Here is a 14,764-nt window from a genome sequence, read left to right as displayed (position 1 = left end):
GTTAAAGAAAGTCTCTTTGGTCTCTGGAGAAGTTAAAAGTTAGAAACAATCCTGATTTGAAATTCTCTCACTTTATGAATATCTTGAATCAATAGGAAAATTTGAAAAACTCATTACAATGCACACTTAAACCACCTAAAAGCAGATATCTAGTGCATGTGAATGCTCATATATGCACATGATGACTGTCAGTTCTTCCATCATTAATTCATTTTGAAAATAATTTTTTGAAAATCCAATGGTGCACAAGGAGAACAGTGGCAGTTAATGACCTATAGCTTTAATGCGAGGCTGGGAGGAGCAGTTCCACTAGCTCTGGCTCAATAACAAAAGTACGTACAACACTTTGGGTCGTTACTTTCAGCAGTCCTTAAGTACTGTTGGTTTGGGTGCAAAGAATTTGAAGACATGGGCATATACATACTGGTCATTCAAAGTCTAATTTCACAGATGGCCTGAAATAACTTTAGTGGCATTAGGCCAATGGTTAGCTCTGGTTTTAGGCATGCATATCAGACTCTGTGAGATAACCCTAACCAATACGGTAGGTAGGACAGTCGGGATGTAAAATGAGACTGCACTCATTGTTGTGTCTATTGGCATCTGTAAATAGGGCACACATTCTAGAACTCAATTCATACTGTATTAACAAGACTACACCATTGATCCTGACTTTTTGTATGTCTCCAGGAGTCCAAATGTTTGAATATTGAACCCATATTACATCACCAGATCCAACAGTAACCACACTGCAAGAGAAACAACTGAACACATACTTTTGAAGACAGTTATCACTTACTGTTACAACATTAAGATGAGATGAAGATTGCATTTCCTGAGGCTTCATTTCAAATATATCTACTTTGGATCTTTTTCTTTGCTCTCAATGGAATACTTGGTGAGAGACATATTTGAGTACGGAGATGAAAGCTGTTTAGAAATGGAGAGTTTGATTTAATATCTCCTTGTACTGCTCTTTCTCTACATAAATTTCATAAAGGATCTGTCGAAAATCCTCCAGGTGGATGCATTCACAGATGACCTTTGCCTCCGGTTCAGCAATGCGATGAGTTAAAATATAGCTAGAGACATCAGCTGTTGGCAGTGATTCCCTAGTGCTCTTCCAACAATTAATTGTTCAGTCTTAACCATTTTCTCAATGGATCATCTATCTAAAACTACATCAGTGGTCATAAAGGGGGTGGGGGGTTAGGTGTGGGGAGTATGAATTTGTTCAGAAACTGTGCATTGTACCATATCAACTACAGAAATCAATTTTTAATCTAACTGGTACAAAGCCAACAATTAGTGTACCTTAAATAATTAGGCACAAGTCATTTTACTACAGCTCGATCATAGAATTGCAATTCAGAGAAAGGGGCAATTCAGCTCATCAAATGTATGCTGACTATCTTAGAGCTGTTAATTCATTTATGCCTGCATTATTTTCTCCAAGTGTTTAACCAATTCCTTCTTGGAGAAACAGGTGACATCACAGGGAAAATAAAAGTAAGAATAAAATGCAGCAAACTTGCTCAGTTATTGGGAACATCCTGGAGTTAAGTAGATTTTGAATTATCATGTTTAGATCCAAGTTTATGTAACTTCTTAAGAGGATAATCACACTGTTACATCTACTTGGGAAGCCAGACAGGTTCTCAGTTCCTTCAATATGACAACAAAGCTTTCAGAACTGAAGAGGGTCCGCAACTTGTCTGCATGTGCATGCATGTGTATGCATGTGTATTAAAACAGGAATGGGACAGGAGGGCAGTCAGTAGAGAGATTTCATCTCAAAGTTTTCTGACAGAAATGTGTGTGCTTACATTGGAGGCAAGGTAGATTCCTAATAAATGTAAATCTTATTTAAAAATGTCTGAGACATTTGAATGTGATTTTAGAAATGTGACTTAGGCATCCATGGAAAGAGAAGTGCACATCAAAATATACCAGGCTAAAGAGCAGTCAGTACTATGCTGAGACCACATAGTGAGTTCGAGCTGCAGCAACTGTAATAAGGATCCAAGACACTTTACAGGAGTGAGGAGAAAGGTGAGGACGTGGTCATGCGTTCCCAGTGCTAGACTTGTCAACTTTACAGGAATGAATAGAAGAAAACAAAATGTTACACCAAACCACATGAGATATTAGAATCAATAGCCTGGCCAAAGAGGCAGATTTTAACAATGTCTTAAAAGGAGAAAGTGAGGCAGAGGGGCACAGGGAACAAATTGAGAGTTTACAGTAATAGAAAAGTAATGAAAAATTAGGGATGCACAAGGGGCCAATACCAAAACCAATATCTCAGAACTTTTGGTCATGGAGGAGATGAGAACATTTCAAGGGACTTGAAAAGATGGATAGGAATATTAAAATCAATGCAGATCAGTGTATAGAATTGATAGGACAACAGGAATTAGTGTTTTTTAGGATAAGTACAGAGTTTGGAATGCCATCAAGTTCATGGAAAGTACATGTGGAAAACCAGCAGGTTGTCCTTGGATGCTGCCTGACCTGCTGTGCTTTTCCAGCACCATTCTGATCTAAACTTGGTTTCCAGCATCTGCAGTCCTCATGTTTGCCCTGTGTATTGTAATAGTTAAACCTAAGGATAGCAAAGGCAAAATAGAGAGTTTCAGCAGAAGATCAGTGGAGAAAGAATGGAAAAAAGCAGATCTCAGTGATAGCACTAATATACAGTCAAAAAGATTAAATGTGACACCAACTGGAAGGTTATAAACTGATTGGGTACAGTCTGAGACTAAACCTGTGAGGAAGCTAGGGTCAGTAGCTAGGGGAATAGACTGTTCTTTAAGAAAGACAGGCTGTATTTAAGGAAAGCTGAATAACATTGTTGAATTTAAACCATGGAAAACAGAGCACCAGGGCAGAAGGGTTCTAGATGAATGCAGCAATGGAGACATGCAATGGAAATATGCACAAAGTGGAGAAGTCGGATCATCTTCAAGGATGCGCCTCAAAAGGAACCAGAACAAGTGATCAGAGGTCAACTCCCAGCAGCTGAACAAAAAGGACCTTGCATCAGCATCTAATTATCTCAAGTAGGTGGTTAAGGTGGATGAATGGACCTTCATATGACCTCTTATTTACTCACTAGCAAGCTCTCTCACTGCTCAACGTGCCATACATCTATCAGACCCACTCAGCCCATTCTGGCAATCAACATTCATGCATAACATCCAGATACTCCAACTCATCTCTCTGCTTCTATACACCTCTAACTGTTCAATATTGGCATGCCCCATAACCTGAACACATTGTATCAGAATCATTGGCTTTCTTCCCCATTTCTTGCATGACAAGGTGGCACACATCAGAAAGGAAGAGACCAACCCAGTAGAGGACCAGATTGCTTGCAGTTCCTGTGTTTTACAGAAGAGATCATCCTCAGCAGTTCAAGGCCAGTGACAATAAAAAAGCTCTCATATTCTATGTCAGAAAGCATGGAGGATAAAAGCATGGTCTTGCCTTACAACCCCTCAATTCCCAGCTTACCTCATTCCTGTGACCTGGTATAATGAGTGAGCTGCTTATCATGTGATCATAGAGACTTGCTTTTTACCATATCACCTTTCCCTTATAGCAACATTCTTCATTTGATTTGGAATGTCTTATGACATTAAACAAGTGATATAAAGATGCATTTGCTTTTGGAGAGTCTTTCAATTTTGAGCTGTCTGCTTTTAACGGTTGGCAAACAAATTAATTCAAACAAAATCCTGGAGTAGTACAGTTCCAGTTTTCATTGTTATTTTTTGTGCAATGTTCATTAATATTTACATATCGTACTTCCACTAGAACAGGTGGAGAAAACAGAATGATATCGGTACACAAAAGGACAGTATTGACTATCTTAGTTAAAAACCACTACCTCCTAGTCACAAAGTATTTTCAAAATACCTCAAGACAACCGTAAAAATTGAGAATTTATAATTTTTGTTCCTGTTCATGCCCAAAAATGTCATTTATTGTTGACTAGATGAGAATCCCACAAGAACAAGTAACTTAAATTTAAAATTAAAACAATGATTTTCTATTACAGTAACAAAGAGAAGGTTCCTACTTACAACCTGAGACTCAGTACAGGATTATGACTTTTCGGGATTCCAGTATTCCAATGCTCTACAGTTCCCAGAAATGAAAGATCAGGTCGTCTGTCGCAAATTTCTAAGAATGCAACAGAATAGTTTGAAAAAAATGCCATCTAAAGGAAAAAAGTCTATGATCCTTTAAAAATGAAAACAAAGGCACTATTACTGAGTACTACGCATGAACATCATTATTGTATGCAATTATTGAGCACTGGTAACTTCAACAACATTACTGTTGTGTCATAAACACCATTTTCTGGACACCATTAATGATTGGACCACATGATGACAATCAATAGATGCCATAAAGCATGGTTACTGGATTTTGTTATGGATGACATTACTAAACAGCATTTTTAAACTTCATAACTGAACTATTATTGATGTACCAATAAAGCCATTGTTGGACCTTATCACAGGGAAACTGTATGAGTTGACAACTTAATGTAAAACAATATTATACCTGTGCAGGTTCCAAGTCAAAATGACTTTATGCACTCCATAACTTGATAGGAAGAATAAAAAAAAATTAAAATGCTGAGAGGTTGCGCAGCTCAGATGCAGAAGGCTCTCAAAAACTAGCAGTGGCGTCCCATGGGTAATAGGTAGGCAAATGGATTGTTGGCCTTTAATTCAAATAGTATGGATAATAAAAACCAGGATGTCTCACTGAAACCATACAAGGCACTAGTCAGATCACAACTAGTGCACTGTGAACATTCTCTGGCCTTCTCCCCTCTTGATCCACTTAATCAAGATCCTAGCTCAGTCCTAAATACTCTCACTAAAATGGTCTCTACAGACTTTTGTGACAACACTTCCCACAGATTAACCATCCTCAGGCTGAAGAAATATCCCCTCATCTCATTTCTAAAAGGCCATTCCTCCATGAGGCTGTGCCCTCAGGTCTTCGTCTATCCTACTAATGGAGACATATTCTCCAGATCCAGCCCATCCAGGCCTCTCAGTATTCTGTAAATTTCAATGAGATCCTCCCTCATCTTTCTAAACTCCATTAAGCACACACCCAGAGTGCTCAACCACTCCTCATATGACAAGCCCTTCATCCCTGGGATCAGCCATGATCTCTTGAGTGGTGAAGCAAGCTCAAAAAGCCAAGCAATCTAGTCCTGCTTCTAATTCAGTTGTACACTCTAACTTATACTTTTTCTCCTACGGCATTAGATGACAGTAATATTGAACAACATTATTTGATTCCACGACAGTCAACAATACTGAACTCATACCCTCCAACAACACGATAGGCTCCCAACAAGGCAACCCTCTTAATATAAATTTAAACATAAGAGCCACAGAATGTTTGAGCAAGGAACTTAACTTCTTGGTCAGTCAAACGGAGTAGTTTCCTCCTGTTTTTAAAATCATTTAGCTCAATCCTGTATGTTCACCATCACTATCTAATTTCTTCTTTTGCAACCAGCTGTCTCATTCTGTTGAGCAGAGTCTATGATATCTGGTTAAACAATAATTCATTGAAGAGAATTCTGAACTTGAACCATTATCTCTGTGAACAAAGAGTTTTGTAATTTCTCTTTAATTCTTCTATAATTAATTTAATATTAAATAATAAGTAATATCACATTAGTAACTTGAAGATCAATGAAGACATTTCCTGTTATTTGCGACATGACATTCCACCACATATTTTAAGCATTTCGTCAGGTTCCCTTAGTCTTCTAAATTTTCAGACTTTCAGAAAGTTGTTAACAATACATAAAGTGCATTTTGGCATAACAGTGTAAACCATACTTAAATTGCTTCAGACATTAATTGCAGCACTATCCAATACTCAAATCTGCCTATAATGATTTTCTGAGCAAGATAATCATTTCTGAAGCTTAGATGGGAGTTGTGCACAGGGACCCTGTGGAATTTCCATTCCAACAGACGCCAAGGGAATTGCTCACACAATTGAAGATTCCACTGGGTAATGCCCATGCAATTGCTAACCTCAAAAGTAACCATGGAAATTGGAGAATTGAGAATGCTTCATTGTAGTTAAGTAGGTATGTATTCAGGAAAATTTAGCCTATTAAAAATCTCGTCTAACTCTTAAATAATTGATCAACTGACCTGCAAATTAACAACCCCCAACCCCAACTGCACCTCCCCAGACCTTAAACCAACATTCCCCTTGCCCAGACATGACAACAAACCATATCCCCACCTCTGCCACAAGACGTGACATCTTCCTTGAACCTAACATTCCCTACCACCACTAGCTCAATAAGCACCATCTCCTGCTAAGATTCATATCTCCCACACATCCGGCCTCCCTTGAATGCTTCTTCACTTACCAGTTCTCCTTGCCACCAAGGGCCCTACCAATCTACTCACTTGGCACCCTACTCACCCATTCCAGCATGCCAACTTGTGTCGTTGTTCTTTCACAGAGCTGTCAAAGTGGCTCCTTGTGACGCTGATCATTTAAATGTCAGAATACAGTCACAGAGGGCTGTGGAAGTGGGCATGGTTTGCTTTCCCTAACTATTCAATACCGGACGGGATTGGTCAGAATTAAAGTACAGCTCTGCATTTCTGAAGGAACTGGTGTCTGGAATTTCCTGTCAGAAGTGCAGAGCTCTTTTATTACTTCAAAAAAAAAGCAGCGTAATAATCTGCATGTGACAGCAACTTGTTGGAGAATCCAGCATAATGTGCGCAACTAGTTGTTTCACCCAGTGGAATAGATGCACCATTGAAATTTGTAACACAGCAACCTATCTTCCATCAGCCAAAAGTCAAACAAACAGTTTACCATTCCTTAACCATGGTGACAGTCAACTTCAGACACAACATTGCCCTACCAGGTGGGTAAGTACACGTGAAAGTAAAACAGAAAGAAAAAACAAACATCTTTAATTTAAAAGAAAGGATTTTTGTACGAAAAGAATCTTGGTAACTGGCCAACAAGATCAAATGCCAGAAAATACATTAGTTCAGCAAAAGCATCTAAAAGATGTAAGTCAGTGGCTCTAAACAGAAAGTAATATTGTATTGTCATAGAAGAATCCACTCCATCTGTATGTGCACATAATTTGGCAGAGTGTTCTGATAGTGCAACCAAGCTCGAGGGATTTTCTCTCAACTGACTTTTCAAAGTCTATTGCAACAAAGTACCAAGTAATTGCCTGCCAACTTCAGCTGTCTAGCTGAAGTTTTCTGCTGCAGACCAGATCATTGAGCCACCTACCAGCCATCTATCAGATAGCAGCTCATATCTGTACATCAGTAAAATCAAGCTACATATCATAAATAATGTCCAATATATTTCAAGACATGTACTTTTATGGGTAGCTTTGCAGTTTTCAATTAACTAACTATTCAACTAACTGTTGAATGAAACACAGCAGCTAATTTGCACACAGAAAACTCCTACAAACAGCAGAAGGTTAATGACTAATTAATCTGTTTATTCAATGATGTTCAAGGAGCAAAAAAAAAAAAATGCAGTAATGGATACCAAGGATCACTTCCCTGCACTTTAAGATATTGTTAAGATAAGGGATTTTATGTCCACATGAGGGAGCTTATAGGGTCTTCGTTTAATACTGAATCCACAAAAACAGCACCTCTGACAAGACTCCCTCACTGTGGCATTGAAACGAGAGTTTTGATTTGACAGTGTTCCATCTCAGAGGTGGGAATGCTGCCAACAGCTAACAGAGCAAAGAATGGATTTCAGGATAATCATCAGATTCAAAAGGTTTGCACCAGATCATGGTTTAATTTTATTCTTCGTAAAAACATGTGGACTTCACACAGAATTATTAGATCAGATTTTATTTGAAGATATACCAATTACTTTACAGACAAACAAAGGAGGACTCAGTTTGGAAAGTGTACATCATACCACATTCTTCTAGACAAAAGAAAAAATGGGCCAAGTACACCTTCAAAAATTTAATGTCACTCAAGACATTCTTGATCGAAGCAATATTCAGTATTCTGGTCTGTTTTGCACTGACTTAGTGTATTCCAGACACTATGAAAAAGGCAGCAAAACTACAATAATGATCAAAAAAATAAAATCTTTTAAAAATCTAACTTTTCAGTGAAAGTAATCGTTTAATGATAAAACAACCACCATTACAGGCAATATTGTCCATCATTGTTGGTGGAATTCTGAAAGTACAGCACATTCCAAACATTGACAAACTACATCTTTAAAATCCTGTGGATATGAGCAGGATGCACTTAAACCTAAACAAACAATATATCAATTTATCAAATGGCATTTTGGTTAGAGGTCTGTACTTCCAGCAGGAACTACCAGCATTCATTTTGGATTATCTAATCTTTTTAGAACTACCTCGAGAATTGATAATAGACAATAGCATTGTTTACACTAAGATAAATTAAAATCAAAACATTAGCAGAACTAAGAATGAAGTATTATAGATAGGCTGTGATTTGACAATTTATTGAATCAAATATCATGTAGCATAATGGATTAACTCTATATACTGCATTGAAAATTGCATATTTTGAACATTGTGAGAAAACCTGTGATTACTAGGCATGTTAATGATACTGGTCAAAAAAATTAGTGTTGAGAAGATAGAATCTTAAGGCTTCCTGTAGCTGTTTGAGAGAGTGTGCTTGCACAGTTTGAGTGGTAGCATCCCAAGCAATGCTCTTTTAATTTATTTATCAGTGCCCGGACTTGAGGTCCATGTGAAACAGCAACATCCAAAACCAGAAGCCAATCATGCATGGAACCCAGCAAAGGCCGCATACAGAGAACGTTGATCCTAACTGATGAATGCCATAAATTTCTAACTGAGCGAGCTTGAATAGAATAATAAACGGCAATTATAAACAATATCAAGTTACATAAATTGCATAATGTGCAACGTTCATTCAGTTCAGTCTTTTATCTGAAAAAAATGTTGAAAAGCAACATCATAAAGAAGTTTGAAGAAAGGATGATAATAAAGCACCTTCTTTGCTGTGGAATGATAACTATTTCCTATTTTCAGAAAAAAAACAAGGTGAAAAGTAATAGTAGATTCTAATAATGCATTCAGCAACAAATATCATGCATAGCAAGTATTAATAAAACTGGGTTTGGTTTTTTTGGCACAGATTCCACCACACCCTCCACAGAAAATGAATGGGAAACAAGTGTATGTTAACATGAAAAAGGAAATAAATACTTCACAGACACCTTCAGAATAAAATCAAACTTAAACTTGGCAATCAAAATTGCTTCTTTGTTTGATATTAAATTCTACGTAGACACAAGGAGTGGTTTGATGAGAACTATTTCAAAAATACAAAGTATTACTCATCATTAGAAGTGCTTTGAGTGCTGCCGTGAAATGATCATAGGCCAACACAAATGTTATAAAAGTATAAATATATAATTAACTAAAAGATAGGCTGCTTACCATTGCAACTGTCATTAGATCTTTCATCTCATTACTATGCTGATAAAGAGAGAAAAAAAATTGAGAAGACACCTAAAGTAACAGTTCCACACACTGAGTTTCATGAACCTACGATTTTGGTTTCTGGACTGACTGCTGGGTGGACAGCTACGAAAAAAACATTCATTCTAAGTGGGTTAGCAGTTGCAAAGGAACACCTAGCAACACTTATTCTTTGGGTCAACTGGCTCGCAATGCTTGAATGAAGGCAGTTTAGCTACTTTTTCTGACATAGGCAACAAAGCAAATAGGTCACCATGAGTGCGTCCTTCCACTGATTGGTATTTTGGCAACTTCCTCTAGCCCTACACCACTCAGTGGTATTCTAATTCTGATCTCTTGTGCATCCCCAGGTTTTACTTGCTCCACTGTTCAGGACTTTTCCATCAGCTGCTTGGACCCCAAGTAACAAAAGTCCCCTTGAAAGTATCAGACATGGGCTCTGAAGGAAGGTGACTGGACATCGAGCATTAAGTCGATTTTCTGTCCACAGATGCTGCCAGACCGGTTGAAATTTGCCAGCGATTTCTGGTTTTGTTCCTGATTTCCAACATTTGTAGTTCTTTTGGGTTTTGTTTAAGTATGTCACTAAGTTATTCCATATGTATTTTACCTAGTCAGGTTGGTTTCAAGTGATAGTACTGGTAATTAGTATTTCAAATTAGGATGGTGTCCGATTCCTCACTAATTTTCAGCCTCTGTTCAGGCGAGTGCTTTTCACCTTGTACACTTATAAACTTAATGTACACTTGCAGAAAAACTAGATCATTAAGGAAGAGTTAAATGGAGTGAAATAATATCTGTGCATTTCACACCTTGAACAATAGGAAAGAGAAATTTGGGAGCAACTATTGATTATTCCCCAAAGATTCAATTTTTGTCATAGACCAGCTCTACCTGTCATTCACATGGAATACAGGGAGAGCTATCCATCTGTATACAGAACTGGCTTGAAGATAGGAGTCAGAGGATGGTAGAGGATTACATTTCAGACTGGAGGCCTGTGACTAGTGGTATGCCACAAGGTTCAGTGCTGAGTCCACTGCTGTTTGCCATTTATATGAATGATCTGGATGTGAACACAGGTGGTACAGTTAGTAAATTTGCAGATGATACCACAATTTGATAGTGAAGGAAGTTACCTCAGAGTGCAACGGGACCTTGATCAGATGGGCCAATGGGCTGAGGAGTGGCAGATGGAGTTTAAATTTAGATAAATGTGAGGTGCTGCATTTCGGAAATGCAAATCAGATCAGGACTTCTACACTTAATGGTAAGGTCCTGGGGAGTGTTGCTGAACAAAGAGACCTTGGAGTGCAGGTTCATTGTTCCTTGAAAGTGGAGTTGCAGTAGATAGGATAATGAAGGCGGCATTTAGTATGCTTGCTTTTATTGGTTAGTGTTTTGCAGTACAGGAGTTGAGAGGTCGTATTGCATCTGTACAGGGCATTGAGTAAACCACTTTTGGAATATTGCATGCAATTCTGGTCTCCTGCTATATGAAGGATGTTGTGAAACTTGAAAGGGTTCAGAAAAGATTTACAAGGATGTTGCAGTGTTGGAGGATTTGAGCTATACAGAGGAAACACACGGGTGGGCAGTATTTCATTCAGTTAATCGAATGCCGGATAACATTGTTAGCCAAGTATCGGGCCCTTGCGACGTTGTCTGCATAATCCGAAATTCGGTTAATCCAATGCCAGATAATAAAAGCTCCTCTGAAAAGGGAGAGGCTGACTAGGCGGGGGCTATTTTCCCTGGAACATTGGAGAACCTTACAGAGGTTTACAAAATCATGACAGACATGGATAGGGTAAATAGACAAAGTCTTTGTCCTGGGTTAGGGAAGTCCAGAACTAGAGGGCATAGGTTTAGGGTGAGGGGGAATGATTTAAAAAGGGACCTAAGGGGCAACTTTTTAAACACAGAGGGTGGTGTGTGTATGGAATTAGCTGCCAGACGAAGTGGTGGAGGCTGGTACAATTACAACAATTAAAAGTCATCTGGATAGGTACATGAATAGGAAAGGTTTAGAAGGATATGGGCCTAATGTTGGCAAATAGGACTAGATTAATTTAGGATATCTAGTGGCATGGACAAGTCGGGCCAAAGAGCCTGTTTCTACGCTGTATAGCTCTTAGACTCTGGCTCTAGCATCAAATTAATAACAGATTATAGAAAGATTAAGCAAATAACATTTACAGTATTGCTCCCTCTACTTTGCATGGTTATTTTGACATTGATGCTTTGCAAATATTGACAATAAATTCAAGTAGGACAATAATTTATTTCACCAATTCACAGGTTCAGCTACAGTGAAAAATGTTGTGCATGAGCATTCCAATATAAAGGATAATTGCAGTCTGCCTATCTCAATGAATGACCTCTCACTTCACTGTATTAATGTAAATGCATATTTCTGGACTTCAAATTCTCCTTTTTATCTAGATGCAATGAGCATCATTATTAAATGCATTTATAAAGGCACAACGTAAAATCTTCACAATCAATTGAAAAAATGTGAAATACTGATTTAAGATAATGCCAGTGACAAGATAATATGAAGATAAGAAACTTGCAAAAACTAAGGGAAAGAAAAATCAAGCAGGGTATATAATCTAAAAACATCAATTTATCATTCTAAATAGAGTCAACTTCATCATGAGAAAGGAATAAATAGGTATATAAAGTAGTATTATTGAATACAGGAACACAATAAGGTATCTTTAGTGTGGAGCCGCTGCCAATAGCCTTTGTCTTTACCAGCAAGCAATGGCCTCTTCTAGATCTAAAATTTCAGAACTAATGTGGAGTAGGACTTGGATGTAGAATGAAAGCAGTACAGGAGAGAATTACCTGATATGGGAATTGCAGTTTATGTACTGAAACTCAAATGATAGAACATATTTCAAATGCAGCATCAAATCTGGTTTGGACCATAATTCTTTGTACTTGAAGTCTGCTCCTCAGTTAATGAAGATAATAACAGCAACAGATAAATGGGCAAGCCAAGGCTTCACATTTTAATTCACCCATTAAAGCATTATGTTTTGTGACATCATATTTAGTAATATAGAAAAAACAAAATCAGCTTGATGTAAACCTTTTAATGTATGATGTGGAGGTGTGGGTGTTGAACTGGGGTTGTCAAAGTTAAAAGTCACACAACGCCAAGTTATAGTCCAATGAGTTTATTTGAAAGTACAAGCTTTCAGAGAGTTGTTTCTTTGCCAGCTGGCTAGTGCAGCAGGATCATAGGACAGAGAAATTCTAGTTAAAGATCAAAGTGTCATACAACTTATACGACATATTGAACAAACCTGGATTGTTGTTAAGTCTTTAATCACTTTGAATGGCGTTGCAGGTTTCGATTGATTAATCTGTTTTAATGTAGGTCTTTCAAAAAGGTTAGAGAAAAGCCATGTATTACTGATTTTGTAATCTTTAATCAAATGCTCAATTTTTTTTAAAAAAAAATCACTGTTCAGTAATAGCATCAAACTACCCATCCTGAAACAGATGATAGCATTATAAAACCAGAAAAAACTTGAGTCATTAAATGGACAACAGTTCTTTAAATAAAGGGTAAAATACCATTCTAAGAACCAAGCTCTCCTTGTATCATAGCTGCCTTGTGCCTTACTGCAGTTCTTTCATACTGCACGAAATTAATTAGCTGCACAAAGCCTACAGAGATCATGACAAAAATACAAAACCAAAGCCCTTTGCTTTCCAATAGGACCCATGTTTCTTTCAGCACTGAAATGTCATTGAGCCAAAAAAGCACAGTGATTTGATTCAAAGTCTAAAAGGTTTCACATTTTCACGTCTGTGATGTGACAGGATAGCATGCCATCATGCACTGGTTCTGTGGAGAATTCAGAAAAAGTGATTGCCATGTTCATTGGGTCTCTAAGTGTGATGTTTAACATGCATCATTTTACAAACACATTTTAACCAAAGCAAAACCAAAGATATCTACTGACCAATGGCTTCTCCATGCAAAATTATTTTAAGTACAAAACATAATGAATAATTCTGTTTGCTAGCATTTCTTGAATGGGAATATTTTCAAATGATTGATTTTAATTAATGTGCCTTGTACAATCAGACTTGTTAACAACAGTTTTACTGAAATAGTGTTTAAACCAACACACAGTGGCACTTAGATTAACGTTTCTATGACCCAAAATTTAAATTGTTCCGTAAATTTTCATTCAACATCAATGACCAATATTTAAGACCAATTTATTCTCTCATCCGAAATTGGCACCTGTCAATTGTAACCTGTCCTGTAAGGTTTTCTAATGTATTATAATGATGGAGTTAGACCACACAAATAAGCGTGCACTATTCCAGAAAAGTGAGGGTTAATTTCAAAATCCCATTGCTCATAAACCAAAGATAAAGCCAAAGCATTGTAGTCTAACCAAGCTCCCCAAAACATGGCTCCTCAATGAATTGCAAAATTAGTCCAGCAGTTTCACAGAAGATGATGCATTTGTTTAATTCAACTGTTTGTCCAGGCTATAGAATATCTCTGGACTGATAATACTTGACAATTATGAACCAGTTTTTCAGCAGATGAATGCTTGAAAGTACCAGCGTTCTGACAAACGCTGCCAGTAAAAAGCCTGTCTGATAATGTCAGGAAATTACAAGCAAACATGATTTTTTATAATACGGGCAGAGAAAACAAAGTGCACCTGCTATTTCTCAATATGCATTTCCAAGAGGCAAGGCTACATGCTGTGCTGTTCATATTTGAAAAAAAAGCAAATAGATTTAATTGCAGAATCAAAAAGGAGACAAAGGAATATAGTTCTTCAGCGCTTTTAATGTTAAGCTTCCAGAATAGCATCTTGCCATTTTTCAATTACAGCATCCAGTTATTGTTTAAATTAGTCCAATTTTCTGGTCTCAGTTACTCCATTTCACAATCCTGTTACAGATTTTCATCGTGTTCATGTGTACCTTTCTAATGACTGTACGACATCTACAAAGTTCAGTGTAAATCTGCCCATTACAGATTGCTTCAAAAGATATGATGTCTGAAGTTTTGGATGATCTCAGTGAAGGGAAAGTATATGAGGATGAACATGCAAGATGTTAGAATACATAGTTCTTTATAAAAGTTTACTTTTTTTTAAGCTTCGGAAGTACTTTCCATCTTGTATTATAATAAATGCTAGCAGTACA

The 14,764-nt window shown here is 37.4% G+C and overlaps 1 protein-coding gene across 9 annotated transcripts in view; it reads right to left on the bottom strand.

Moving 5' to 3' along the window:
- The window catches only part of LOC122560108 (extracellular sulfatase Sulf-2-like), a 305,717-nt gene that overhangs the window by 178,851 nt on the left and 112,102 nt on the right, over positions 1-14,764 (bottom strand). For 2 of the 9 annotated variants that reach the window (XM_043710352.2, XM_043710348.2), the window contains exon 3: positions 4,089-4,188. The exons of 3 other annotated variants lie outside the window; for them this stretch is intronic. The gene's annotated coding sequence lies outside the window, so the exon portion shown is untranslated. Of the gene's footprint in view, positions 1-799; positions 971-4,088; positions 4,189-6,486; positions 6,506-14,764 lie in introns of those variants that run through there. 4 more of the 9 variants (XM_087994903.1, XM_043710354.2, XM_087994902.1 and 1 more) reach the window with 3 other exon arrangements.

Source organism: Chiloscyllium plagiosum, unplaced genomic scaffold, assembly GCF_037043375.1.
Source record: "Chiloscyllium plagiosum isolate Xiang-an unplaced genomic scaffold, Cpla_swu_hap1 HiC_scaffold_15, whole genome shotgun sequence".
In the NCBI taxonomy this organism is placed as follows: Eukaryota; Metazoa; Chordata; class Chondrichthyes; order Orectolobiformes; family Hemiscylliidae; genus Chiloscyllium; species Chiloscyllium plagiosum.
Note: the sequence above shows the minus strand (reverse complement) of the source record. Positions and strands in the feature narration are given on the sequence as shown.